The sequence below is a fragment of the Thalassophryne amazonica genome, chromosome 9, assembly GCF_902500255.1.
Source record: "Thalassophryne amazonica chromosome 9, fThaAma1.1, whole genome shotgun sequence".
Classification (NCBI taxonomy): domain Eukaryota; kingdom Metazoa; phylum Chordata; class Actinopteri; order Batrachoidiformes; family Batrachoididae; genus Thalassophryne; species Thalassophryne amazonica.
The window spans coordinates 52,184,497-52,212,154 of NC_047111.1; the positions used below are offsets into that span (position 1 = coordinate 52,184,497).

Genomic DNA, 27,658 nt, shown 5'->3' on the forward strand with positions numbered 1-27,658 from the left:
TATGGCTTTTCCTTGCAATATAAAGCGCCTTGGGGCAACTGTTTGTTGTGATTTGGCGCTGCATATAAGTTTTCCCCTCTCCAATCAACTTTTTAATCAAACTGTGCTGTTCTTCTGAACAATGTCTTGAACGTCCTATTTTCCTCAGGCTTTCAAAGAGAAAAGCATGTTCAACAGGTGCTGGCTTCATCCTTAAATAGGGGACACCCGATTCACACCTGTTTGTTCCACAAAATTGACGAACTCACTGACTGAATGCCACACTACTATTATTGTGAATACTATTATTTTCTACTTTTTTTTTTTTTTTTTTACTAATACGCCAATTCATAGCCTTAGAGTGTGCATATCATGAATGCTTGGTCTTGTTGGATTTGTGAGAATCTACTGAATCTACTGGTACTTTGTTTCCCATGTAGCAATAAGAAATTACTACTATTATTCTGAACACTACTGTATGTGATGGAGAAACTGATGGGAAAGCTAATCAAAGTTATTTTATCATGGCTTTCATTCAGGGCTTTTTGTCTGTATTTTTAATGTTAAGCCAAACAGTTTCTATTTATAGTGACATATGAAAACACATCTGCACATGAATATAAAATGGTCTAAAAAAGGAATGGATGCACTGAATTACAGAACACAATGCACTGACCCAGATTGATGCGCAGACCTTTTCTGTATTGCCATCCTGTCTCATGGACAGTCAGCAGTCTTAAGAAATGGAGAGTGCAAAAGAGACCGCAGTCACAAAGGAGATAAACTATACTGGTATTGTCTTCAGTTGTTCAGTCTATTGTCACACTGTCAAAATTGAAAACGAGAATATAGCTAGAGTTTGTGGACATGTTTGCAAAAGATGCCATGTATAACGTGTTGAATTTGAACATTATATAACGGCTGAGTGGATTCTTGTCATTAGATTGGTGCTTTGTATGTCACATGACTTGGATTAATTCATCCCATTTGTGTTGCATTGCATTTAGAGTGCAGCATGGTTCCATTGAGAGTGCAAATTTGGTTCCATACATTTAGTACCATTGCATTCTGCACACACATGCATGTGAGCACGTCCTCGTGCATGCGCGCATACGTGCTCGCGCACGCACATGTACGCACTCACGTGCTCGTGCATGTACACGCACCCACACGTGCTTGTGCACATACAGGCATACACGCCCACACATGCGCGTGCACACCCGCACGCACACACAAAACAAATCCACTGTGCTGTCTGGAGGCTGTTAGCAGGAAGTTGGAATGAAAGGCTGGACTCATTTCTGATGTGATTTTTTTTTTTTTCGCTACACTGAGGATGTACATAGTCTTTTTTTGGTAGTACACGCACACACAAGCGCCGACCAGGTGGCGTGTGTGTGTGTGTGCGCGCACGCGGGGGACAACGACTCTCCCGAGACATAATGTGATTGAGCTAACTGGCGCTGCTAATTATTGTAAGACACACACACACACACACACACACACACACACAAAACAAATCCACTGTGCTGTCTGGAGGCTGTTAGCAGGAAGAAAGAATGAAAAGCTGGACTGTTTTCTGATATGACTTTTTTTCGGTGCACAGTCGACTGACCCGGTTGCGTGTGTGTGTGTGTGTGCGATAATTTGATTGAGCTAACTAATGCTGCTAATTCTTGTAACATACACATGTACACACACACACAATCTACTCCGCTGTAAACCATCTTGATGCATTAAGACCTGTTCACATGAAATGCTGACGTGAGTTTTGGCTGGTCTGAGGAACTACACAAAGTCTTTTTTTTCTATGGAAGTCGGAAGTCAGTGCACAGCATCACTGAACTACACGTTACAGTGGAACACCAAAATGTAAGTCCCTCTTCTGTTGTTTATAAATTAATGAAATATCAAATGACAAGGATCTATTTTGGCCGTTATATGAAACAAATAATAATGTTTTTACATTCTTTCAGTGGAATGAATATTTCATGAGGTGAAAGCTGGAACAAACCATTGAACTCGGCTTTGCCTCGTTGAATGGTTTGTTCCACCTTTCACCTCATGAAATATTCGTACCATTGAACTCATAAACATTCATTATTTGTATACTATAAAATGATTCCAACTTCACACATCTTACAGTCTTACAGTGTAAACTAAAGCCATTCATGTTTCAAGAATTATTCCAGTGTCTACTGTATATATTTTTCATCTTCTCATATTTAGTAGTCCTATCTAGACCATGTGCCCATGCTTATCTGCAGATTCCTTGGCATCAAGTGGGTGAAAGTCTATGACTCCTACTGCACGGGATCCCAGTCTGAGACAGGTTACTTCCAGTACTGCCCATTTACAGCTGGGTGGACTGAGACAATGCATATTAACTGTCCTGTACATGGACACACACAGGTAGCCTGAGTGGGATTGAACCCAGGTCTACATACCGGCGGGGCCAGTGCTCTCATATTTAGCTGGAGAGAAAATCTGGCCAATGTGAGGCTCCAATTAATCATTGTCATCATCGGATAATCTGCTAGGGAGGTTGACTTTGACTTGGGAAGTTGGACGAAGTTGGAAGACAGTCAGACAAAACATTGACAGTACGGGAACTATGCAAACGATGAGGAACCGTCAAGACAGAAGGCAAAATCAAATACAGACGAATTGAAGTTGTCGTCGGGATTCGTTCACATTTTTCAACAGTTTTGAAAATTCTGATGAAGCACCAGCTACAAGAACGAATCTGGACGACAATTAAATTATGTCTCAGAAAGCCAACGTAAGTCCAGATTTCTTGTTCGTTTTGGCTTCGGTGTCCTTCGTTAGTGCAGTGTGACCTGGGCTTAATGTTTAATTAAATTAGCCAGATAGGGATGAGCTAATCCTTGAAGGTTTTTGTATGTTAATAACAAAACCTTAAAATGTGACCTAATGCAGACAGCAAGCCAGTGAAGGGAGGCCAACATTGGGATAATATGATGAAACTTTTGTCAGTGATTTGGCCCAGGCCATGGCCCAGAGAACTCACACTAGGCAAACATCTGAGTTTTGAGGATGTAACTCTCTTGGCATGGTCCATAGTGCACCGTATGAGTACACCCTTAAGCTCCTTTCACACCGGGCCTGCTTTGACTTGCATGAGCTGCGCATCTAATAACACAGGAATGTCTGCGTCAGTTGTGCGCAGCAGGGGGTGAGAAGCTTGAGGGGAGTGCAGAGGAGCTGCAGCCAGACTGAGCTGCAGCCCGACTGTGTGTGCTCTGATTTCTCTTCTAGTTTATATTTCTTCTTGTGCAGCGCTACAGGTCTGCGCCCCGATTTCTGTTATAGTTTATAGTTCTTCCTGTGAGCGCGGAGCTGCAGCCGGCATTTGCATGTGCGCCAATCCTCTGTGAGTGGACGTGGAGATGTCCGGAGTTATACTGGATGTGGACATGTCCTGTCTCTGGCAATCAGTCTGTGAGCAGGACTTTTATGGACTTTATTTAACACAATCGTGAGAGAACTTGAGGAGGTGAGCGCGATGAGCTGCAGCCAGGCTACAATGAGCATTTTTTTTTTCCTTTTAATTGTTCACATGTGCTCCTTGAGCGGTGTAGTTTTACTGCGTTATGTACACGGTATAAAAAGTTCGACAACAATCCTGCGTTATGTATAGCTCAACAACAATATAGCACAGCAGGAATCATAAATTGGGGTCGGGTAGTGTTATATTGTGTGAGTGTGGCATCCAGTCACGTTAAGTACTGTTAAGTTGCCTCAACTTGCGAGAAAACTACTTCATTTCTGCATCCTGTGCTCAACGCAGAAAAAATTAAACATGTTTAATCTTTGGTATCCGTTTTGCTTCGCCCTTTGTGTCCCTCGCAGAGTTGTGGCGTTGAGCTGCATCAACTCGGCACTAGGTTGCATCAACGTGGCGTCGTCATGATGTAACTCGAAGCAGGCCCGGTGTGAAAGAGGATTTAGTCTTCACCAGTAGACTATCCACAGCAACGAAAACCGCTGTTTTCTCACAAATTTTGGAGACGCACAATAGACTAGCTTCCTGTGATTGCTGCATCTGAATTGGCACGTATAGCTCATCCAAATCAGCCACGTAAGTCAGCACACAGCCATTAAGTATCTTATTGATCAGCAGCACAATCTTCCACCCTCACCTGAACAGGAAGCCACTGAAGAGAGGCCAACACTGGGGTAATTTTCCTTGAATTTCCCTCCGGGATCAATAAAGTATCTATCTATCTATCTATCTATCTATCTATCTATCTATCTATCTATCTATCTATCTATCTATCTATCTATCTATCTATCTATCTATCTATCTATCTATCTATCTATCTATCTGTCTATCTGTCTATCTGTCTATCTATCTGTCTATCTGTCTATCTATCTAATGCAGTCTAACAACATTCTGAATATTCTGTTATTGGTAATATTGTTGTTATTATTACATTCAATGGCACAACATAAACAACAGTTGAAAACTGCGGTGTTGGGGTGCATTTATCTCTTTAAACAATATTGAAGTTTTTTTTTCTTTCAGTACGAGGTCTGTCCATAAAGTATCGTACCTTTTTATTTTTTTTTAACTATATGGATTTGATTCATATGTTTTCACCTCAGACAAGCTTGAACCCTTGTGCGCATGCATGAGTTTTTCCACGCCTGTCGGTGACGTCATTCACCTTTGAGCACGCCTTGTGGAAGGAGTGGCCCCGCCCCGTCGTCGGATTTTCATTGTCTGGAAATGGTGGAATGATTTGGGGTTTTTTTCCATCAGAATTTTTTCAGAAGCTGTTAGAGACTGGCACCTGGAAACTATTCGAAAAATTTATCTGGCTTTCGGTGAAAATTTTACAGGCTTCACAGAGAATAAGGTCAGTTAGTACAGCTTTAAGGACGCTCAGCGCGCCGCGCTCCGAGCTGCGATGACACGGCACAAGCCACCGGACCATTTCTGAGCTGATGGCTCTGTGGATACGAGACCGTCGTGTGCTCTTTCTCTGGTTATCACAAGAGCTGGACATCAGCCATTTTCTGGCAGATTTCACTTTTAACAAGAGATTTTGTCATGGAAAGCCGCGCGGAGGCTTGTGTCACGACCGATTCGCTTTGGAAGCGAGACAAAGGAACACCTCCGTTTCAGCGTGTCAGAGGACAAGTTTGGACATGTCCAGCTCTCCACAATTTCACTGATACTTACTGGACTGGTAAGCATTGAAAGCCGAGATAGACATGTCCAAACTTGTCCTCTGACACGCCGAAACAGAGGTGTTCCTTTGTCTCGCTTCCAAAGCGAATCAGTTGTGACGTGCAAAGCCTCCGCGCCGCTTTCCATGACAAAATCTCTTGTTAAAGTGAAATCTGCCGGAAAATGGCTGATGTCCAGCTCTTGTGATAACCAGAGAAAAAGCACACGATGGTCTCGTATCCACAGAGCCATCAACTCAGAAATGGTCCGGTGGCTTGTGCCGTGTCATCGCAGCTCGGAGCGCGGTGCGCTGAGCGTCCTTAAAGGGGTCCTTAAAGCTGTACTAACTGACCTTATTCTCTGTGAAGCCCGTAAAATTTTCACCAAAAGCCAGATAAATTTTTCGAATAGTTTCCAGGTGCCAGTCTCTAACAGCTTCTGAAAAAAATTCTGATGGAAAAAAACCCCCAAATCATTCCTCCATTTCCAGACAATGAAAATCTGACGACGGGGCGGGACCACTCCTTCCACAAGGTGTGCTCACAGGCGAATGACGTCACCGACAGGCGTGGAAAAACTCACGCATGCGCATAAGGGTTCAAGCTTGTCTGACGTGAAAACAAATGAATCAAATCCATATAGTTAAAAAAAAAAAAAAAGGTACAATACTTTATGGACAGACCTCGTACAGTTGTAGTTTTACATTAATAAGGCCTGATTCCTCTTCTTGAATGTTCCATTAAATTGAGCAGGCCAATGGTTTCTCAGCTGGTTGAGGGATTTGAACTGGCTGACCTCCAGTCACAACCTATTATCTATGTAATTAACCCCCTATGATATAGTATCACGCACCATTTTCCCTGATAAAACAGAAACACGCTGTGTTTCTCACTCTGTCACTGTGTGTGACACGTGCAGGGGTGGGATTAGGAGAAGAGTTGTCTGCACTACTGTTCCGATCCAATCCAAACAAACCACAATCCGCTGGCATGGCAGTGAAGGAGTGTGTCTGTGTGTGTTTAACAGTGTGCATGTCTGAGTTCAGATCTCATCCGTTTTGTCCCGCCTGCTCCAGAAATAACCCCCTGCTAAGAATATTTAATCCTATGGTTACTGCTCTCTTTCCCTGTTTGTCTTCCTCTTTATCACACCCTCACACATTTCATGAGCATACTGTAAACACAAACACACATGTGCTCACACCAGGGTGTGTAGGGGCGGTTCTACTGGTATAAAACCAGTCCAACCCCAGGCTTAGTGTGTGTACTAATCCGCTAGTTCTATGTTTTATTCTTTTTCATGCATCTGGTGTCAGAATTGGGGTAAAGTGGTAGTTTGTGCACTTGGACTGGTGTCTGTGTCTGGAGATTTCCTTACAACAGAGAAGGGGAAGTGCCTCTTTAGCCTTATTTGTATGTTTGTCCCCAGAATCAAGGTTCACAGTTTATTTCCAAATGACATTTCAGATCTTCCCACTTTGATCCTGATCACATCCTGCAGAGTTAAATTGTGGTGCTGATCGAGCTCTTATGCAGCATTTCAGGATGAATGATTGAGTGCTCAGGAGTGAGGGTTGATGCATAACAGAGAGGATTGAATCAAGGAGGGATTTGTGCTGTTCACTGCAGGAGGTGGTAGCACAGCCTGTCATGTTAAAACTCTGGGTGTTATGAGTGATTGGCTGAAATCCCACTTTGAATTTGTTTATTTGAGTAGAAGGCAGTCAAACATGCACCAGAATGTGAATCCAAATGCCTTTGTACTGTTAAAAAAAACACTTCTGAAAGACATTTTCTTAACCTTTGCGATTTTACACAGTTTGTCACAGCCCTTGCCATGCTTTATCATATTATACACTTGAGCTGATAGCAATAAAACTATGAGTATGTGTTTAGCCCGAGGGAAAAGCAACAGAAATAGAGTATTTTATTAAACTGATACCAATCTATTAAAATGTCCTTATTTGTACAGAAACCAGTTCTTAGGTTCATCTAAGTACATTCCAATATGTGTTTTTGGGAATTGGAATCTCTAGGCACCTCATGAGCCAATCTGATTATGATGTTGTAGAGTCTTGCAGTGCAGTTATGTCAAACCATTTTGAAGCGTTTTTTAAAATACAGGATTTTGTTTCCCTATGTTAGTCTTTGCTTAACTGCACTGAACATATTTCACTTAATAGAGAGGTATTTAGAATATTTATTGTGCAAAAGTGCCATAAATAGAAAAGAAACACAAAGCCTTTTCCCCAGTAGAAATATTTTCCCAATAAGTGTACACAACACTCATAATACAGAATTACAAAGTAAAAAGCTCCTCTTTGGTTACAGTGTTGCAGGAATAGGCCAACATTGGGCAAAATAAAGGCTGTTTGACGGAAGCTGTATTTTTATGAATTCATTATTTTTCCTTTAAACACAAAGTTGGAAATATTTCCTTTGAAGCCCCAAAAATGAATCTGGATGGAGGACCTTGAACCAAAATAAATCTTGATCTTCTTTTACATACAATTAAATGTATTATATTTTATGTGTATTCAATTTGATAGAAAATTAGCATTCTGAATCTAAAAAAACTCGTTCTTTAATCTTTGTTGACAGAAAGCTAGTCAGTTTTTTCTCCTTCCACCCCAGAATTTCTTGTGTTTAACATCGTTACTGTATACAGGGCCTGATCAGTGACACCTATACAGTCCTGGTCAGAATTGTTGACAGCCGTATATTTTAATATGTGCATTTGTGGCTGCTGTACAAGTAAATGTACACAGATACAGTGTATCCAGAAAGTTTTCACAGTGCTTCATTTTTCCACATTTTGTTATGTTACAGCCTTATTCCAACATGGCTGAAATTTTTTTTTTCCTCAAAATTCTACACACAATACCCTATAATGACAATGTGAAAAAGCTTTTTTGAAAATTTTCTATATTTATTAAACATAAAAAAAAAACAAAGAAATTGCATGCACATAAGTATTCATAGCCTTTGCCATGAAGCCCAAAATTGAGCTCAGGTGCATCTTGTGTCCTCTGATCATCCTTGAGATGTTTCTACAGCTTAATTGGAGTCCACCTGGGGTAAATTCAGTTGATTGAACATGAATTGAGAAGGGACACACCTATCTACATATAAGGTCCCACAGTTGACTGTTATGTGCAGACACGAGTTGAGGAGCGCGACCAGCGTCTGACTGAACCCAGCGCTAAAATAACCAGAAAGCGGTTCCAAAAACAAAACATTTATTTCCCTTCTGTGCAATGACTGTGTACAACATAAATGTGCATTTATCTGGCGAGGTGAAGGACGGCGCGCTCTCCAGCGCCCAAATGGATCGAAGCCCGATGCTTCTGGACCCAGACTCACCGCCGAACACCCCCCAGGTGGACGCGACAAGCTGACTCTGTGAAGGATGGAAAAGGTGAGGTAAGTCAACAGCTACAACAAATATCCTTCAAATGCACACACTATCAGCAACACATTCAGGTCTGAATTTAAGCTTTCTGTAAATGAGCAGCTTCTCACAACAGGTGGAGGATCATCATTCCGTACGCCACGGCAGTGAGAAGCGAGCTGCACAATTCTCATCAATGTTCAAATATACTGCGTAACAAAATATCAAATTACTGTTAACACTTATTCAGACAATCATCACCTCTGATGTGTGCTGACAGCATGTGTCCCTCACCCGTCCTCCTTCACAGGCACGATGTGTCAAACCCAGGCGCGGTCCTCAGCGTCTCACAACCGAACGTCACAAGGTCGAGTTCCCGGCAATTCTGCTTGAACCACTCATGGCTTAAATGCAGAACGCCATCTCATTATCTGCTTCAGCTGAAAGTCTTTAAGTTTACACGTGAGCATCATCCACAGGTGCAGCTAATAATGCTGATGAGGGTGAAGGACTCTTCTGCCAGCACCGTCTCCACAGACAAAAAAACAGTTTGCATACCACCTGGAGAGCAAAGAAAAGAAAACAACACAAAAACATCCAGCCAAACCCCAGGATTCAGGATTGTCACGAGGCATAAATCTGGGGAAGGGCACATAAACATTTTTGCTGCTTTGAAGGTCCCAATGAGCACAGTGGCCTCCATCATCCCTAAAAATGAAATGTTTGGATACATCAGGGCTCTTCCTAGAGCTGGTTGCCTGTCTAAATTGAGTAATCGGGGGATTGAGGGAAAGATGAATGCAGCAATGTACAGAGACATCCTGGATGAAAACCTGCTCCAGAGTGCTCTTGACCTGGTGGAATGTTTGCTTGCCTCTACTGGTGGTTGGCTCTCACTGCGGTATTGTATCACTTCCTGTTCCGGAGCACAGCGGTGTTTTTCTGTATCTGTTAGCTGTTTAATCTGCGCAGTTAGATTGATCTAGTTATCTAGATTACGATTTGTTTCCCAGTGTAATCTTCACGTGCCTTAACTAAAGCACTCCTTCTGCTGAATCACCTCTAAATTATTTACACATTATTCACTTTGCGTGTTTTTAGGAATCCGCTAGCTTAGCGCAGCTACTAGCTCTTAGCCGATCTAGCATGGCGGCTTCTCCTGTCTCTCCCGCACTTTTCTGCTCTGGGTGTGAAATGTTTAGTTATTCCTCGGCCTCCTTTAGCAGTAACGGTACTTGTAATAAGTGTAGCTTATTCGTAGCTTTGGAGGCCAGGCTGGGCGAATTGGAGACTTGGCTCCGCACCGTGGAAAATTCTACAGCTAGCCAGGCCCCTGTACTCGGTGCGGACCAAGGTAGCTTAGCCGCCGTTAGTTTCCCTCTGGCAGATCCCGAGCAGCCGGGAAAGCAGGCCGACTGGGTGACTGTGAGGAGGAAGCGTAGCCCTAAACAGAAGCCCCGTGTACACCGCCAACCCGTTCACATCTCTAACCGTTTTTCCCCACTCGACGACACACCCGCCGAGGATCAAACTCTGGTTATTGGCGACTGTTTTGCGAAATGTGAAGTTAGCGACACCAGCAACCATAGTCAATTGTCTTCCGGGGGCCAGAGCAGGCGACACTGAAGGAAATTTGAAACTGCTGGCTAAGGCTAAGCATAAATTTGGTAAGATTGTAATTCACGTCGGCAGTAATGACACCCGGTTACGCCAATCGGAGGTCACTAAAATTAACATTAAATCGGTGTGTAACTTTGCAAAAACAATGTCGGACTCTGTAGTTTTCTCTGGGCCCCTCCCCAATCGGACCGGGAGTGACATGTTTAGCCGCATGTTCTCCTTGAATTGCTGGCTGTCTGAGTGGTGTCCAAAAAATGAGGTGGGCTTCATAGATAATTGGCAAAGCTTCTGGGGAAAACCTGGTCTTGTTAGGAGAGACGGCATCCATCCCACTTTGGATGGAGCAGCTCTCATTTCTAGAAATCTGGCCAATTTTCTTAAATCCTCCAAACCGTGACTATCCAGGGTTGGGACCAGGAAGCAGAGTTGTAGTCTTACACACCTCTCTGCAGCTTCTCTCCCCCTGCCATCCCCTCATTACCCCATCCCCGTAGAGACGGTGCCTGCTACTTTCAAAAAGAAAAAATAATATAGCACCTTCAACTGCACCACAGACTAAAACAGTTAAATGTGGTCTATTAAACATTAGGTCTCTCTCTTCTAAGTCCCTGTTAGTAAATGATATAATAATTGATCAACATATTGATTTATTCTGCCTTACAGAAACCTGGTTACAGCAGGATGAATATGTTAGTTTAAATGAGTCAACACCCCCGAGTCACACTAACTGTCAGAACGCTCGTAGCACGGACCGAGGCGGTGGATTAGCAGCAATCTTCCATTCCAACTTATTAATTAATCAAAAACCCAGACAGAGCTTTAATTCACTTGAAAGCTTGACTCTTAGTCTTGTCCATCCAAATTGGAAGTCCCAAAAACCAGTTTTATTTGTTATTATCTATCGTCCACCTGGTCGTTACTGTGAGTTTCTCTGTGAATTTTCAGACCTTTTGTCTGACTTAATTATAGTGGGCGATTTTAACATCCACACAGATGCTGAGAATGACAGCCTCAACACTGCATTTAATCTATTATTAGACTCTATTGGCTTTGCTCAAAAAGTAAATGAGTCCACCCACCACTTTAATCATACCTTAGATCTTGTTCTGACTTATGGTATGGAAATAGAAGACTTAACAGTATTCCCTGAAAACTCCCTTCTGTCTGAGCATTTCTTAATAACATTTACATTTACTCTGATGGACTACCCAGCAGTGAGGAATAAGTTTCATTACACTAGAAGTCTTTCAGAAAGCGCCTGTAACTAGGTTTAAGGATATGATTCCTTCTTTATGTTCTCTAATGCCATATACCAACACAGTGCAGAGTAGCTACCTAAACTCTGTAAGTGAGATAGAGTATCTCGTCAATAGTTTTACATCCTCATTGAAGACAACTTTGGATGCTGTAGCTCCTCTAAAAAAGAGAGCTTTAAATCAGAAGTGCCTGACTCCGTGGTATAACTCACAAACTCGTAGCTTAAAGCAGATAACCCGTAAGTTGGAGAGGAAATGGTGTCTCCGTGGTATAACTCACAAACTCGTAGCTTAAAGCAGATAACCCGTAAGTTGGAGAGGAAATGGTGTCTCACTAATTTAGAAAAAGAGTCTGTTGCTCTATAAAAAAGCCCTCCGTAAAGCTAGGACATCTTTCTACTCATCACTAATTGAAGAAAATAAGAACAACCCCAGGTTTCTTTTCAGCACTGTAGCCAGGCTGACAAAGAGTCAGAGCTCTATTGAGCTGAGTATTCCATTAACTTTAACTAGTAATGACTTCATGACTTTCTTTGCTAACAAAATTTTAACTATTAGAGAAAAAATTACTCATAACCATCCCAAAGACGTATCGTTATCTTTGGCTGCTTTCAGTGATGCCGGTATTTGGTTAGACTCTTTCTCTCCGATTGTTCTGTCTGAGTTATTTTCATTAGTTACTTCATCCAAACCATCAACATGTTTATTAGACCCCATTCCTACCAGGCTGCTCAAGGAAGCCCTACCATTATTTAATGCTTCGATCTTAAATATGATCAATCTATCTTTGTTAGTTGGCTATGTACCACAGGCTTTTAAGGTGGCAGTAATTAAACCATTACTTAAAAAGCCATCACTTGACCCAGCTATCTTAGCTAATTATAGGCCAATCTCCAACCTTCCTTTTCTCTCAAAAATTCTTGAAAGGGTAGTTGTAAAACAGCTAACTGATCATCTGCAGAGGAATGGTCTATTTGAAGAGTTTCAGTCAGGTTTTAGAATTCATCATAGTACAGAAACAGCATTAGTGAAGGTTACAAATGATCTTCTTATGGCCTCGGACAGTGGACTCATCTCTGTGCTTGTTCTGTTAGACCTCAGTGCTGCTTTTGATACTGTTGACCATAAAATTTTATTACAGAGATTAGAGCATGCCATAGGTATTAAAGGCACTGCGCTGCGGTGGTTTGAATCATATTTGTCTAATAGATTACAATTTGTTCATGTAAATGGGGAATCTTCTTCCCAGACTAAAGTTAATTATGGGGTTCCACAAGGTTCTGTGCTAGGACCAATTTTATTCACTTTATACATGCTTCCCTTAGGCAGTATTATTAGACGGTATTGCTTAAATTTTCATTGTTATGCAGATGATACCCAGCTTTATCTATCCATGAAGCCAGAGGACACACACCAATTACCTAAACTGCAGGATTGTCTTACAGACATAAAGACATGGATGACCTCTAATTTCCTGCTTTTAAACTCAGATAAAACTGAAGTTATTGTAGTTGGCCCCACAAATCTTAGAAACATGGTGTCTAACCAGATCCTTACTCTGGATGGCATTACCCTGACCTCTAGTAATACTGTGAGAAATCTTGGAGTCATTTTTGATCAGGATATGTCATTCAAAGCGCATATTAAACAAATATGTAGGACTGCTTTTTTGCATTTACGCAATATCTCTAAAATCAGAAAGGTCTTGTCTCAGAGTGATGCTGAAAAACTAATTCATGCATTTATTTCCTCTAGGCTGGACTATTGTAATTCATTATTATCAGGTTGTCCTAAAAGTTCCCTAAAAAGCCTTCAGTTAATTTAAAATGCTGCAGCTAGAGTACTGACGGGGACTAGAAGGAGAGAGCATATCTCACCCATATTGGCCTCTCTTCATTGGCTTCCTGTTAATTCTAGAATAGAATTTAAAATTCTTCTTCTTACTTATAAGGTTTTGAATAATCAGGTCCCATCTTATCTTAGGGACCTCGTAGTACCATATCACCCCAATAGAGCGCTTCGCTCTCAGACTGCAGGCTTACTTGTAGTTCCTAGGGTTTGTAAGAGTAGAATGGGAGGCAGAGCCTTCAGCTTTCAGGCTCCTCTCCTGTGGAACCAGCTCCCAATTCAGATCAGGGAGACAGACACCCTCTCTACTTTTAAGATTAGGCTTAAAACTTTCCTTTTTGCTAAAGCTTATAGTTAGGGCTGGATCAGGTGACCCTGAACCATCCCTTAGTTATGCTGCTATAGACGTAGACTGCTGGGGGGTTCCCATGCTGCACTGTTTCTTTCTCTTTCTGCTCTGTATACACCACTCTGCATTTAATCATTAGTGATTGATCTCTGCTCCCCTCCACAGCATGTCTTTTTCCTGGTTCTCTCCCTCAGCCCCAACCAGTCCCAGCAGAAGACTGCCCCTCCCTGAGCCTGGTTCTGCTGGAGGTTTCTTCCTGTTAAAAGGGAGTTTTTCCTTCCCACTGTAGCCAAGTGCTTGCTCACAGGGGGTCGTTTTGACCGTTGGGGTTTTACATAATTATTGTATGGCCTTGCCTTACAATATAAAATGCCTTGGGGCAACTGTTTGTTGTGATTTGGCGCTATATAAAAAAATTGATTGATTGATTGATTGATTGATTGACCTCAGACTGGGGCGACGGTTCATCTTTCAGCAGGACAATGAACCGAAGCACACAACCAAGATAAACCAGGTTCAAGAACTCCTTCTTTTCCCACAGCCATTCTTTCCCACAGCTGAGCACCCCCCCCCCCCCCCCCAAGGACAGAGCCCCCCCATCACTGGTCACTTTATCTTCTATTGGACACTTTACTATATTACGGACACTTTATTCTATTGCACTACAATACCTGTTAACTTGAATCCATTGGCTCAGTTGCACTAATTGCACAAAACCATGTACTGCTGAATGTTGCACAAAACATTGCATCAGTGTGCAACATTCACTATCATGTACAAATCATGTAGGCCATTACACAAGAATATTTTATATTTCCCTTCTTATTGTATATTTGTTTTTATTACATTATTACATTTTTATTACATTGCTTGTTATATTCTATTGTTCTTACCAGCATGCTTATTTTATGTTATTTCATCCCCCCACACTTATATTTAGATATTTTATACTTAATTATATATATATATTTGGGCATCCAGTGTGGGCAGCAAAGTAAGAATTTCATTGCACAGGGAAACATGTTTCTTTACTGTGCAAATGACAATAAAAGCTTTGAATCTTTGAAGATATCAAAGGAGTGGCTTCAGGACAACTCTGTGAATGTCCTTGATTGGCCCAGCCAGAGCCCAGACCTGAATCTGATTGAACATCTCTGGAGAGATTTGAAAATGGCTGTGCACCGACACTCCCCATCCAACCTGAGCTGGATGGAGAGCATCAGAGGTTCTGAGAGGTTCTGCAAAGAGGACTTGGCAAAACTACCCAAAGATAGATGCACCAAGCTTGTGGCAGCATATTGAAGAAGACTTGAGGCTGTAATTGCTGCCAAAGATGCATCAACAAAGTATTGAGCAAAGGGTGTGAATACTTAGATACATATTTAAATAAATAAAATCTGTACATGGTCACTGGATCCTAGATCTCTGGACATCAATAGAAATAAACAAAATCTGTAGTTTTTGTCAAAAGCATTTCCTTTCAGGTATAAATGAGGCAAATTTAACTCCATAGTCTCTGAGCTGAGCTCTTGCAGCCACCTGTGCTGCATGTCAAGATCAATGCAATTTATAAAGAATGGAGGATGTCTCATTTTGGGAGGAGAAAAACCTGGTTTTGGTCATTTGCAGTTTGTTGTCTATATTTCAACGTTTGGAAATAGGTGCCATTTGATTTAAAACAGTGATTCGCTTTGAAGTTATTAATTCTGACCGGAACCTACCTTTCCACGTTAACTCGGCAGAGAGCTGCGCAGTGTTTGGAGCTGTGCAGTTAGTCCCACAAAACAGAGGATATCATTGTTATTATTATTATTATTATTATTATTATATTTATTATTTCTTTTACCTGATGGACTTCAGTTTACGAACCGGCGACGTGGGTCCAGCTCACGCCATCACGTGAACCATCGCGTAAAACTCCAGTGTGGAATGATGGATGATTCTCGTTTCTTGCAAGACAAGAATCCCAGTTAGTGACTTTAGTCAGCACAAAGCTGATTCATGATTGACATCTTTAAATGGCTTTGAGGGAGGGTTAATGAAGAAATTGCGGACCTGCCGCTTCTGAAAAGCAGCGATGCAGAGATCCAGCGGGTCAATCAATCAATCAATTTTTTTATATAGCGCCAAATCACAACAAACAGTTGCCCCAAGGCGCTTTATATTGTAAGGCAAGGCCATACAATAAATTATGTAAAACCCCAACGGTCAAAACGACCCCCTGTGAGCAAGCACTTGGCTACAGTGGGAAGGAAAAACTCCCTTTTAACAGGAAGAAACCTCCAGCAGAACCAGGCTCAGGGAGGGGCAGTCTTCTGCTGGGACTGGTTGGGGCTGAGGGAGAGAACCAGGAAAAAGACATGCTGTGGAGGGGAGCAGAGATCGATCACTAATGATTAAATGCAGAGTGGTGCATACAGAGCAAAAAGAAAAAGAAACAGTGCATCATGGGAACCCCCAGCAGTCTACGTCTATAGCAGCATAACTAAGGGATGGTTCAGGGTCACCTGATCCAGCCCTAACTATAAGCTTTAGCAAAAAGGAAAGTTTTAAGCCTAATCTTAAAAGTAGAGAGGGTGTCTGTCTCCCTGATCTGAATTGGGAGCTGGTTCCACAGGAGAGGAGCCTGAAAGCTGAAGGCTCTGCCTCCCATTCTACTCTTACAAACCCTAGGAACTACAAGTAAGCCTGCAGTCTGAGAGCGAAGCGCTCTATTGGGGTAATATGGTACTACGAGGTCCCTAAGATAAGATGGGACCTGATTATTCAAAACCTTATAAGTAAGAAGAAGAATTTTAAATTCTATTCTAGAATTAACAGGAAGCCAATGAAGAGAGGCCAATATGGGTGAGATATGCTCTCTCCTTCTAGTCCCCGTCAGTACTCTAGCTGCAGCATTTTGAATTAACTGAAGGCTTTTTAGGGAACTTTTAGGACAACCTGATAATAATGAATTACAATAGTCCAGCCTAGAGGAAATAAATGCATGAATTAGTTTTTCAGCATCACTCTGAGACAAGACCTTTCTGATTTTAGAGATATTGCGTAAATGCAAAAAAGCAGTCCTACATATTTGTTTAATATGCACTTTGAATGACATATCCTGATCAAAAATGACTCCAAGATTTCTCACAGTATTACTAGAGGTCAGGGTAATGCCATCCAGAGTAAGGATCTGGTTAGACACCATGTTTCTAAGATTTGTGGGGCCAAGTACAATAACTTCAGTTTTATCTGAGTTTAAAAGCAGGAAATTAGAGGTCATCCATGTCTTTATGTCTGTAAGACAATCCTGCAGTTTAGCTAATTGGTGTGTGTCCTCTGGCTTCATGGATAGATAAAGCTGGGTATCATCTGCGTAACAATGAAAATTTAAGCAATACCGTCTAATAATACTGCCTAAGGGAAGCATGTATAAAGTGAATAAATTGGTCCTAGCACAGAACCTTGTGGAACTCCATAATTAACTTTAGTCTGTGAAGAAGATTCCCCATTTACATGAACAAATTGTAATCTATTAGACAAATATGATTCAAACCACCGCAGCGCAGTGCCTTTAATACCTATGGCATGCTCTAATCTCTGTAATAAAATTTTATGGTCAACAGTATCAAAAGCAGCACTGAGATCTAACAGAACAAGCACAGAGATGAGTCCACTGTCCGAGGCCATAAGAAGATCATTTGTAACCTTCACTAATGCTGTTTCTGTACTATGATGAATTCTAAAACCTGACTGAAACTCTTCAAATAGACCATTCCTCTGCAGATGATCAGTTAGCTGTTTTACAACTACCCTTTCAAGAATTTTTGAGAGAAAAGGAAGGTTGGAGATTGGCCTATAATTAGCTAAGATAGCTGGGTCAAGTGATGGCTTTTTAAGTAATGGTTTAATTACTGCCACCTTAAAAGCCTGTGGTACATAGCCAACTAACAAAGATAGATTGATCATATTTAAGATCGAAGCATTAAATAATGGTAGGGCTTCCTTGAGCAGCCTGGTAGGAATGGGGTCTAATAAACATGTTGATGGTTTGGATGAAGTAACTAATGAGAATAACTCAGACAGAACAATCGGAGAGAAAGAGTCTAACCAAATACCGGCATCACTGAAAGCAGCCAAAGATAACGATACGTCTTTGGGATGGTTATGAGTAATTTTTTCTCTAATAGTTAAAATTTTGTTAGCAAAGAAAGTCATGAAGTCATTACTAGTTAAAGTTAATGGAATACTCAGCTCAATAGAGCTCTGACTCTTTGTCAGCCTGGCTACAGTGCTGAAAAGAAACCTGGGGTTGTTCTTATTTTCTTCAATTAGTGATGAGTAGAAAGATGTCCTAGCTTTACGAAGGGCTTTTTTATAGAGCAACAGACTCTTTTTCCAGGCTAAGTGAAGATCTTCTAAATTAGTGAGACGCCATTTCCTCTCCAACTTACGGGTTATCTGCTTTAAGCTACGAGTTTGTGAGTTATACCACGGAGTCAGACACTTCTGATTTAAAGCTCTCTTTTTCAGAGGAGCTACAGCATCCAAAGTTGTCTTCAATGAGGATGTAAAACTATTGACGAGATACTCTATCTCCCTTACAGAGTTTAGGTAGCTACTCTGCACTGTGTTGGTATATGGCATTAGAGAACATAAAGAAGGAATCATATCCTTAAACCTAGTTACAGCGCTTTCTGAAAGACTTCTAGTGTAATGAAACTTATTCCCCACTGCTGGGTAGTCCATCAGAGTAAATGTAAATGTTATTAAGAAATGATCAGACAGAAGGGAGTTATCAGGGAATACTGTTAAGTCTTCTATTTCCATACCATAAGTCAGAACAAGATCTAAGATATGATTAAAGTGGTGGGTGGACTCATTTACTTTTTGAGCAAAGCCAATAGAGTCTAATAATAGATTAAATGCAGTGTTGAGGCTGTCATTCTCAGCATCTGTGTGGATGTTAAAATCGCCCACTATAATTATCTTATCTGAGCTAAGCACTAAGTCAGACAAAAGGTCTGAAAATTCACAGAGAAACTCACAGTAACGACCAGGTGGACGATAGATAATAACAAATAAAACTGGTTTTTGGGACTTCCAATTTGGATGGACAAGACTAAGAGACAAGCTTTCAAATGAATTAAAGCTCTGTCTGGGTTTTGGATTAATTAATAAGCTGGAATGGAAGATTGCTGCTAATCCTCCACCCCGGCCCGTGCTACGAGCATTCTGACAGTTAGTGTGACTCGGGGGTGTTGACTCATTTAAACTAACATATTCATCCTGCTGTAACCAGGTTTCTGTTAGGCAGAATAAATCAATATGTTGATCAATTATTATATCATTTACCAACAGGGACTTAGAAGAGAGAGACCTAATGTTTAATAGACCACATTTAACTGTTTTAGTCTGTGGTGCAGTTGAAGGTGCTATATTATTTTTTCTTTTTGAATTTTTATGCTTAAATAGATTTTTGCTGGTTATTGGTAGTCTGGGAGCAGGCACCGTCTCTACGGGGATGGGGTAATGAGGGGATGGCAGGGGGAGAGAAGCTGCAGAGAGGTGTGTAAGACTACAACTCTGCTTCCTGGTCCCAACCCTGGATAGTCACGGTTTGGAGGATTTAAGAAAATTGGCCAGATTTCTAGAAATGAGAGCTGCTCCATCCAAAGTGGGATGGCTGCCGTCTCTCCTAACAAGACCAGGTTTTCCCCAGAAGCTTTGCCAATTATCTATGAAGCCCACCTCATTTTTTGGACACCACTCAGACAGCCAGCAATTCAAGGAGAACATGCGGCTAAACATGTCACTCCCGGTCTGATTGGGGAGGGGCCCAGAGAAAACTACAGAGTCCGACATTGTTTTTGCAAAGTTACACACCGATTCAATGTTAATTTTAGTGACCTCCGATTGGCGTAACCGGGTGTCATTACTGCCGACGTGAATTACAATCTTACCAAATTTACGCTTAGCCTTAGCCAGCAGTTTCAAATTTCCTTCAATGTCGCCTGCTCTGGCCCCCGGAAGACAATTGACTATGGTTGCTGGTGTCGCTAACTTCACATTTCTCAAAACAGAGTCGCCAATAACCAGAGTTTGATCCTCGGCGGGTGTATCGTCGAGTGGGGAAAAACGGTTAAAGATGTGAACGGGTTGGCGGTGTACACGGGGCTTCTGTTTAGGGCTACGCTTCCTCCTCACAGTCACCCAGTCGGCCTGCTTTCCCGGCTGCTCGGGATCTGCCAGGGGGGAACTAACGGCGGCTAAGCTACCTTGGTCCGCACCGACTACAGGGGCCTTGCTAGCTGTAGAATTTTCCACGGTGCGGAGCCGAGTCTCCAATTCGCCCAGCCTGGCCTCCAAAGCTACGAATAAGCTACACTTATTACAAGTACCATTACTGCTAAAGGAGGCCGAGGAATAACTAAACATTTCACACCCAGAGCAGAAAAGTGCGGGAGAGACAGGAGAAGCCGCCATGCTAAATCGGCTAAGAGCTAGTAGCTACGCTAAGCTAGCGGATTCCTAAAAACACGCAAAGCGAATAATGTGTAAATAATTTAGAGGTGATTCAGCAGAAGGAGTGCTTTAGTTAAGGCACGTAAAGATTACACTGGGAAACAAATCGTAATCTAGATAACTAGATCAATCTAACTGCGCAGATCAAACAGCTAACAGATACAGAAAAACACCGCTGTGCTCCGGAACAAGAAGTGATACAATACCGCAGTGAGAGCCGACCACCAGTAGAGTCAAGTAAAAAAGTAAAAAAAAAAAAATAAAAAGGTAAAAAAGTAAAAAAGTCTTGAAAAAGACTATTAGTTCAAAGTCCAAAGCAGCAGGTAGCAGTCTCTGTGTAAACAGTCCCAACAGAGAGCCAAAATTCTGATGCAATTCTGTCGCAGCGCTTCTTTGGTGCTTCAAGCTTCAAGCAGATTTGTTGAGATAAAAGGCTATTGATGTTGGTGGATCAAATAAGTTCTTATCGATTCTTAACAGGAACCAGTTTTCGATACCCATGTTGCTATACGTTTTCCCATAAAATACACAAAGTATGTTACAGCAAAGTTTATGTGAAAAGTAGTTGAGCATGAAATGATTGTTTTAAAAGAAGGTTGAAAGAGAGATTCAACTGTAATGATTTCAAGGATACTGATCAAGCTAAACAGGGACCAAATAAATGAGGAATTACAAGAATTGGCTTGGCAATTATTTATTTACTGATTTACCGTCTTAGTCAACATTAGCCTATGTCTATGATTTATACCTGCTTAATCATCAGCTTGTTAAATAGACTCAGACAGCTAAGCTGAGCTGGAAATCGCACAAAGCGTCCGGCATGTGATGGTCTGTTGACAGGGAATGAGAACGTGACTTCGTGGACCTACAGCACACAGTACAAATGAGCTTTACATTACTGTGGTTTTGATGTTTGACTTCTCTGCCAACAATTTCCTTTTATAACCATATGATCCTTTGCTGTGCTGCTGCAGTGGCCTTTTGAACTTCATTAAATGTCTCTTGATGTGACATCCTAAGTTTAAAGGATGGATGTTTATTATAGTCCTGGCTGCATGAACTGTCCTCCGAGCATGGTGGATGAAAATATGAAAATTAGTGAAGATAAAACATACTTCTCCAAGCCCAAGATTAAAGAACACAACTAATAATAAAGAAGAAAGGGACAATAGCATGGCATGTTTGTAGCCCTTTTTCTTCTAGTACAGCAAGTCCACAAATAGAGTGGCTTATTTTGAATCAGCCTGCTTCAAAATTAAATGAACATCCTTGCCAAAACATTATTAGACCTTGTATAATGTGACCAACTTGACAAACATTAAACACAGTTATTTATTATTTGATTTATGAAAAATATCTGTATCTGATAAGATTATAAGAGATGCCACTTGAACTTTTGTTTATCTGAAACACAAACTCGCAAACTGGTGCATGTTGAGCAGAGGACAGATGAAAATGAGCTGCCATGACAAGTGTGACTTGTTTGACCTCAGTTATCAAGAACAGCCTTGAATGTTTCTCAAAGAGTAGTAATCACTAAGCTAGATGTCCTGGACTTGGATCATAATTCGAAGGGAGACAGCACGTTGATGTCAGTCATTAATGAGGGGCGGAGGGGGGGACTCAAACTCAGACCTAGGAGACATACATACTGCTGATTTTGTTTTTCGGTGCCTTCGAAGTGCCATTTCAAATTACGAAAAATTTTGAAAGAATTGTACCAACAAAAAGGATTCATAATCGTATCCTTGTGACTTATGTGTGACATTTAGAATAATGGATTTGTCTTCACCAGGTAATCAAATTACTGTGTGATAAAATAAATAATATTTTACCCATTTTCCTTTGAAATGGAAAGCACAGTCCTGATCAGAATTACTGGTTACCGAGCAATTCTAGTCACTGTTGCTGACAAGATATTGTGATTAAGACAGGACCAGAAATCCTCACATTGGATTACTACAATAGTTTTAGTTTGAGATTCATCTCTAGGACAATAACATCTGCATGACATCACCCAGACAAAGGCATCATCACTGGATGTGTCATGTAAGTGCCTTTGCTTACCCTGGAAATAAACCTGCATGGCAAATCAGCAGAAATGGGTCTCTAAGGGTCTCCTGTCCACATCAGTCAGTCACTCAGTTTTGATAGAGACTGTCACAGCCACATCAGTGCCAGAATGTTGATTGCTTCCCCAAAAGCTGGCAAGGTACATTACATGTGTGAGAATGAGTGAAACATCTATCAGTTAATTGCAGAACAGCATTGCCCAAGCTGGACCTTCCTCTGCAGGCATCATATTTGCAACTTTGAGGAAGTGATAGATGCAAGAGACAGAAGCATGGATCAGACATGGCATCCTAGTGGGCTCTGTGGCAACTCAGTGGCTCAGGTATGGCAGCTCCACAAGACCTCACTTAGGTGTGTGTGTGTGAGAGAGAGACGTGGAAGGAGAACACTGTTGTTGTACTGTCATTTTGTACAGGCAGGTAGGTAGGACTAATTGGAGCGATACAGCTTCCCATAAGATAACCTGTACATAACTTTGAAAGTCAGAACCAGCTACACTTCTGAACCAGTAACTATTGGATATCCTTCCCTGCCTACCCAACCTCTATTGCTGGGGTCTAACCAACACCTCTGGCATGTCTACTGTGCATGAAAAGAGGTTCCTTGGATCACATCTTGAGTTGCTGTTTAAAAGCATTGGGAGAGGGGTGGTACAAGTAACAGCATGCTACTTGTACCACCTCCTGAAGGCAGTAGCTAACATCATCTGCACCAGAACCCAACAGAGCAAATGGCTCCCAACAAGGTGGGAGAGGAATCTCAGACGAGTCACAGGGCTTCAACTGAGATGGTGGCATTGGCAGCTGAAGGTTGACGTAGGAAAGCAGACAAAATTTCTTTTTCACATGCAAGGATGACAGTCAGGCCACTTTTGGTCTTAACATCATCTGACTGTGCCAAGGAAGGGGTTATGTTAGAATTCACTCTCCCCTGATTAGAAGAAGCCCACATGCATAAGAAAACCAAATGTCTTGGAACTGGTAAACAAATGTACAAGGCGTGAGTGGAAGGCCTCTTGCAGTGTCTACATGGGTCATGACAGAGTCTGTCTTATGGATCTATAGCGCAGGTCTAAAATGCATAATGCATATCCATTTGGGGCATTTCAAACTCCCTGTCACTGTCTTGCAGGCATGTAAACAGTGCAAAGTGGGCACAGTATAAAAGGGACTTGTTTTATCTCACTTGGGTATTCATTACTTTTTTTTTTTTTGTAGACATATCAACAAATCAACCAAGCAGGGTTAGAAGAAAAGGAAATGTGGGATGAGCTGCTTGGTCTACTGCCACTGCAACCTGGCCCTTGATAAGCAGCAGAAAATGTAAATGTAAAATAAATGATTGTATGACAAAATATCAAGAAATCAACCTGTCAATTCGGAGTGGAAGCTATTGTGCTGTGGTAGTGAACGGATCCATGTGAAAGGTAGGGAGATGTTATCTGGTGAGGAAGTATATCTGCATGGACAGGGCGAATGAGGATCACCTGGCAGAAAAGACCATGTTGGAAGCTGCCTTGACACAAGGATTAATACTCACAGTATGGGAATATGCATCCTTTAAGGCCAGTTAGAGCCACATGTGTAAAGAATGTACACCGACCTCTATCCATCATGCACATAAAGTGCAGCTGTTTTAGTTGGACTTTGGGTTGGACCTCACATCCACACTTAACGGATGTACCGACATCTGTCACCTGCAGTGCATTTTAAGGTAATTTATGAGCCGTTCTTCTGTATTTTGTCTCTGCACTGTCATGAAGTTAGAGTCAGCTTTTTTTTATATATTTTAAGTTTGGACTGTGTGATTCCTGTATGTAATTTGTTTTGTGTCATATCATGCGTTGCTACACATCTTGATGGTGTATTATCAAGAGGTAGGTTCAATTTTGATGTCTAGACCTCCTTTTAAAACAAACCAGAACTGTTGATCCCCCAGCCCTGCGGGGTAAAAAAAACTAAAATATGGTATTATTATAAATATACTACAGAGTTAATACAGCTGTGTTTTTTTTTTCCATGAATAAATCCTCTTATTTATTTTTTGGTTTTTTTTGTGTGTCAAATTCAGTTTCCTGTCCCTGTTATACAATATCGTACTCAATTCAGGATCAAGACTAAGACCCAGGTTTTCAAAGACTTTCTTGACTCGGCCATCAGAACTGTATCTGTATACAATTAAAGTGCTGAAGTTGTAATTTCAATTTATTTTTCAATTTATACAAAGTTGCCTCAAGGCACTTCACACAAGTAAGGTCTAACCTTACCAAACCCCAGAGCAAGCACACAGGCGACAGTGGTAAGGAAAAACTCCCTCTGAGGAAGAAACCTCAAGCAGACCAGACTCAAAGAGGTGACCCTCTGCTTGGGCCATACTATTGACAGGAGGGTTTCAGAAACAGACACCACACCCATCTCTGGATGGAGCTGCACCTCAAACAGAGAGAGAGAGAGAAAAAAAGAATCGGGCAACAGAAAGACAACAAATACAATATAATTTGTCAGCATTTAGCAACAAGAAGAACAACAAGTTGTAAAGACATTTCCTTGTCTTGGCAGTGACATTCATGGATCTTGGTCCTCAGCCTTTGGGAATTAAATATGCCTGGTAAGAACTTATAGAGCCATGAGGTTAGTAGACATGGGTGTTCAGTGTTGCTTCCTTTCTTACTCTATGGTTGTAACACAGGTACTAACCAGTTACCTATGGTGATGACTGCATGTCTTTAGTACTAGGTGTCTTTAGGTGATCCTTGGGTATCACTGGAAAAAAACATTTTCAACCAAACATATGGGCTTCAGTCTCCTTTGGAATCCGAGGGTTTCAGGAAAGAACAGCCACAGTGAAGATCAAAGCTGTAGAAAAAGTATTTTTCGTGGCTGTAGATTAGGAAGAGTGGTACATGGTATAGCATGCTATTTGGAGATGAGCCAGAGACTCATCACCTACGGCTATGATGCCAGAGTGAGGATGTCTGATGATCTCAGACACAATAGCTTTCATAATTCATGTTTTGATGGACAAAAGAGAAAAGTATACCAATATGCAGAAAATGATGTATATCCAAATGATTTGTCTGAAACAGGTGGACAATAAAAAATGACTTCACAGGTCGTATGAATCATTCCAGTTTTGGGAACAAATCAGTGAGGGTCTGAAATATCTGATGGTTCTTGAGTTGTTACTGTTATGTCAGTTTGTCATCTCATGAAAGGAGAATCACAGGGGCGTGTACCTGCCTCAACAACTATAAAGAAAAAGGATGGAATTTGTAATGAAACACTCCCTAGAGGTAAAATGTTTTAAATCATGTCTTCACAATGTGGCTTCCAGGGTGTTCTTTTGCAACGTTGTCTACATATCAGTGTGTAATTTCCATTGTTATCTAGCAGTGAATGTGTTTTCCTGATCTCTGCCTCACTGTCTCTCTGTCTGTCACATCGGCTTCAGAAGAGGACATTAAACTGACAAGCTCCCTCCCAATGCAGCAACATCACATCCAAGCTTCTGTAATCCATCCCGACAGAGAACGAAAGAGAGGGCCAGAAACACAATAAAAACCTGCTGAGAGCGAGTAATGGCTGCACTAATAATAGCAAGTTCAATACTCAGTGGACACAGCATCTTTACTGTGCTAATGGCACAGTGTAACATGAAATGAAAACCTGTGTGTGTGTGTGTGTGTGAGGTTGGTTGGTTGGTTGGTTGGATGCTAATAAAGCATATGATGGTGCCTTCAGGGCTGCGTGAGTCTCGCACTGGGAGAAAGAATGAAGCAGGGAGAACTGCACAATTATTTTTTTCCAATTTAGAAATGTACATCAAGATAGCAGTAATAATACTTCTTCTGTGCTTTCTGCTGGCAGTCATAAATTTCATCCTGATCATTTCTGGGAAGACATCTGGGTACATCATTGTACTCTTGGATTTTGGATATAGAACTCCCTGGTAATTGCAGTGTCAAAAGGATTATGCACAGTGCAAATATTTTTTCCACTAAATTGCAACATCAGCTTTTATCTTCAGGGGCAGATCTATTTTCAGGATTTTTCTGAAAAAAAAAAATGTTTTTTGCAAAATTGCACAAACATTGGTTGATGATGGCATGGAAATTTTTGGGATGAACACTGACACTTTTACAGACTTTTTTTTAATCATTGTAAAATGGGCCATTTTACTCATTTACTCAGGTTTTTAGCAAATTGTGAATATTGGTTTGCAGAACCCAGATTGAGCTGCTTTCATGTGTTCGGTGAGTGCAGCGTTATTGTAAAATGGATGTTTCTTTTGTTTCAAACTGCTGGCTGTGAAAACACACCACACACCCAAGCACTGTTGGATTATTCTGTTGTGTAAATTATTGGTGTGTAACCATGAGAAAACAATGCATGAAGATCACGGTTTCCATGAGAACACAGTTTGATGATGTAACCTGATGGTCTAGCACAGTCTGTTGACACCAAAGGCAGGCTTGTACCATGAGATGTGTACAAAAACTACAGCTGTAGTAAAAGTTTGTCAAAGGCTGCACTGAGAAAAAAAATTCTCAACTCAGTAAAACTCAATTCAGCCATGATAACAACAAGGCCGCACCGCATTGATGGAATATCCTGCTTTACAATGGACTCAAGGATTCAAACCTTGAGCTTGTGGGAGGCAGATCTATATGAACGTGAGAAAGAGTCTTAAGTAACACTACAACTGCAGGTTTTTTGTTTTTTACTTTTTAAAACTGCAAAATGTGGCATTAGGAGTCTGGTTTAAAGTTTCCAGTTTTAAATTGGATTCATTATATCTTGTTTGATTCATAAAACTACAGTGCATCTGGAAAGTTCACTGTACTTCACTTTTTCCACATTTTGTTACATTATAGCCTTATTCCAAAATGGAGTAAATTAATTTTTACTCAAATTTCTACTCACAACACCCCATAATGACAACATGATTTTTTTTTAATTTTAGCAAATTTATCGAAAATAAAAACAAAGAAATCACATGTACATTATTATTCACACCATTTGCTCAATACTTTGTTGATGCACCTTTAGCAGCAATTACAGCCTCAGGTCTTCTTGAATATGATGCCATTAGCTTGGTGCACCTATCTTTGGGCAGTTTTACCCATTCCTCATTGCAGCACCCCTCAAGCTCCATCAGGTTGGATGGGGAGTGTCGGTGCACAGCCATTTTCAGATCTCTCCAGAGATGTTCCATCAGATTCAGGTCTGGGCTGTGGCTGGGCCACTCAAGAACATTCACAGAATTGTCCTGAAGCCACTCCTTTGATATCTTGGCTGTGTGCTTCGGGTCATTGTCCTGCTGAAAGATGAACCGTTTCCCCAGTCTGAGGTCAAGAGTACTCTGGAGGAGGTTTTCATCCAGGATGTCTCTGTGCATTGCTGAATTCATCTTTCCCTCAATCCTGACTAGTCTCCCAGT

At 41.3% G+C, this 27,658-nt stretch overlaps 1 protein-coding gene and 1 long non-coding RNA gene across 3 annotated transcripts in view; one reads left to right on the forward strand and one right to left on the reverse strand.

The window, feature by feature from the left end:
• The window catches only part of LOC117517120 (rho GTPase-activating protein 26-like), a 397,059-nt gene that overhangs the window by 68,404 nt on the left and 300,997 nt on the right, over positions 1 to 27,658 (forward strand). The window lies entirely within an intron of this gene.
• LOC117517122 lies at positions 3,646 to 26,781 on the reverse strand. Its single transcript, XR_004562656.1, has 3 exons — positions 26,771 to 26,781; positions 21,776 to 21,781; positions 3,646 to 3,728 (listed from the first exon to the last, which is right to left on the reverse strand). It is a non-coding gene; the product is annotated as an uncharacterized LOC117517122 (long non-coding RNA).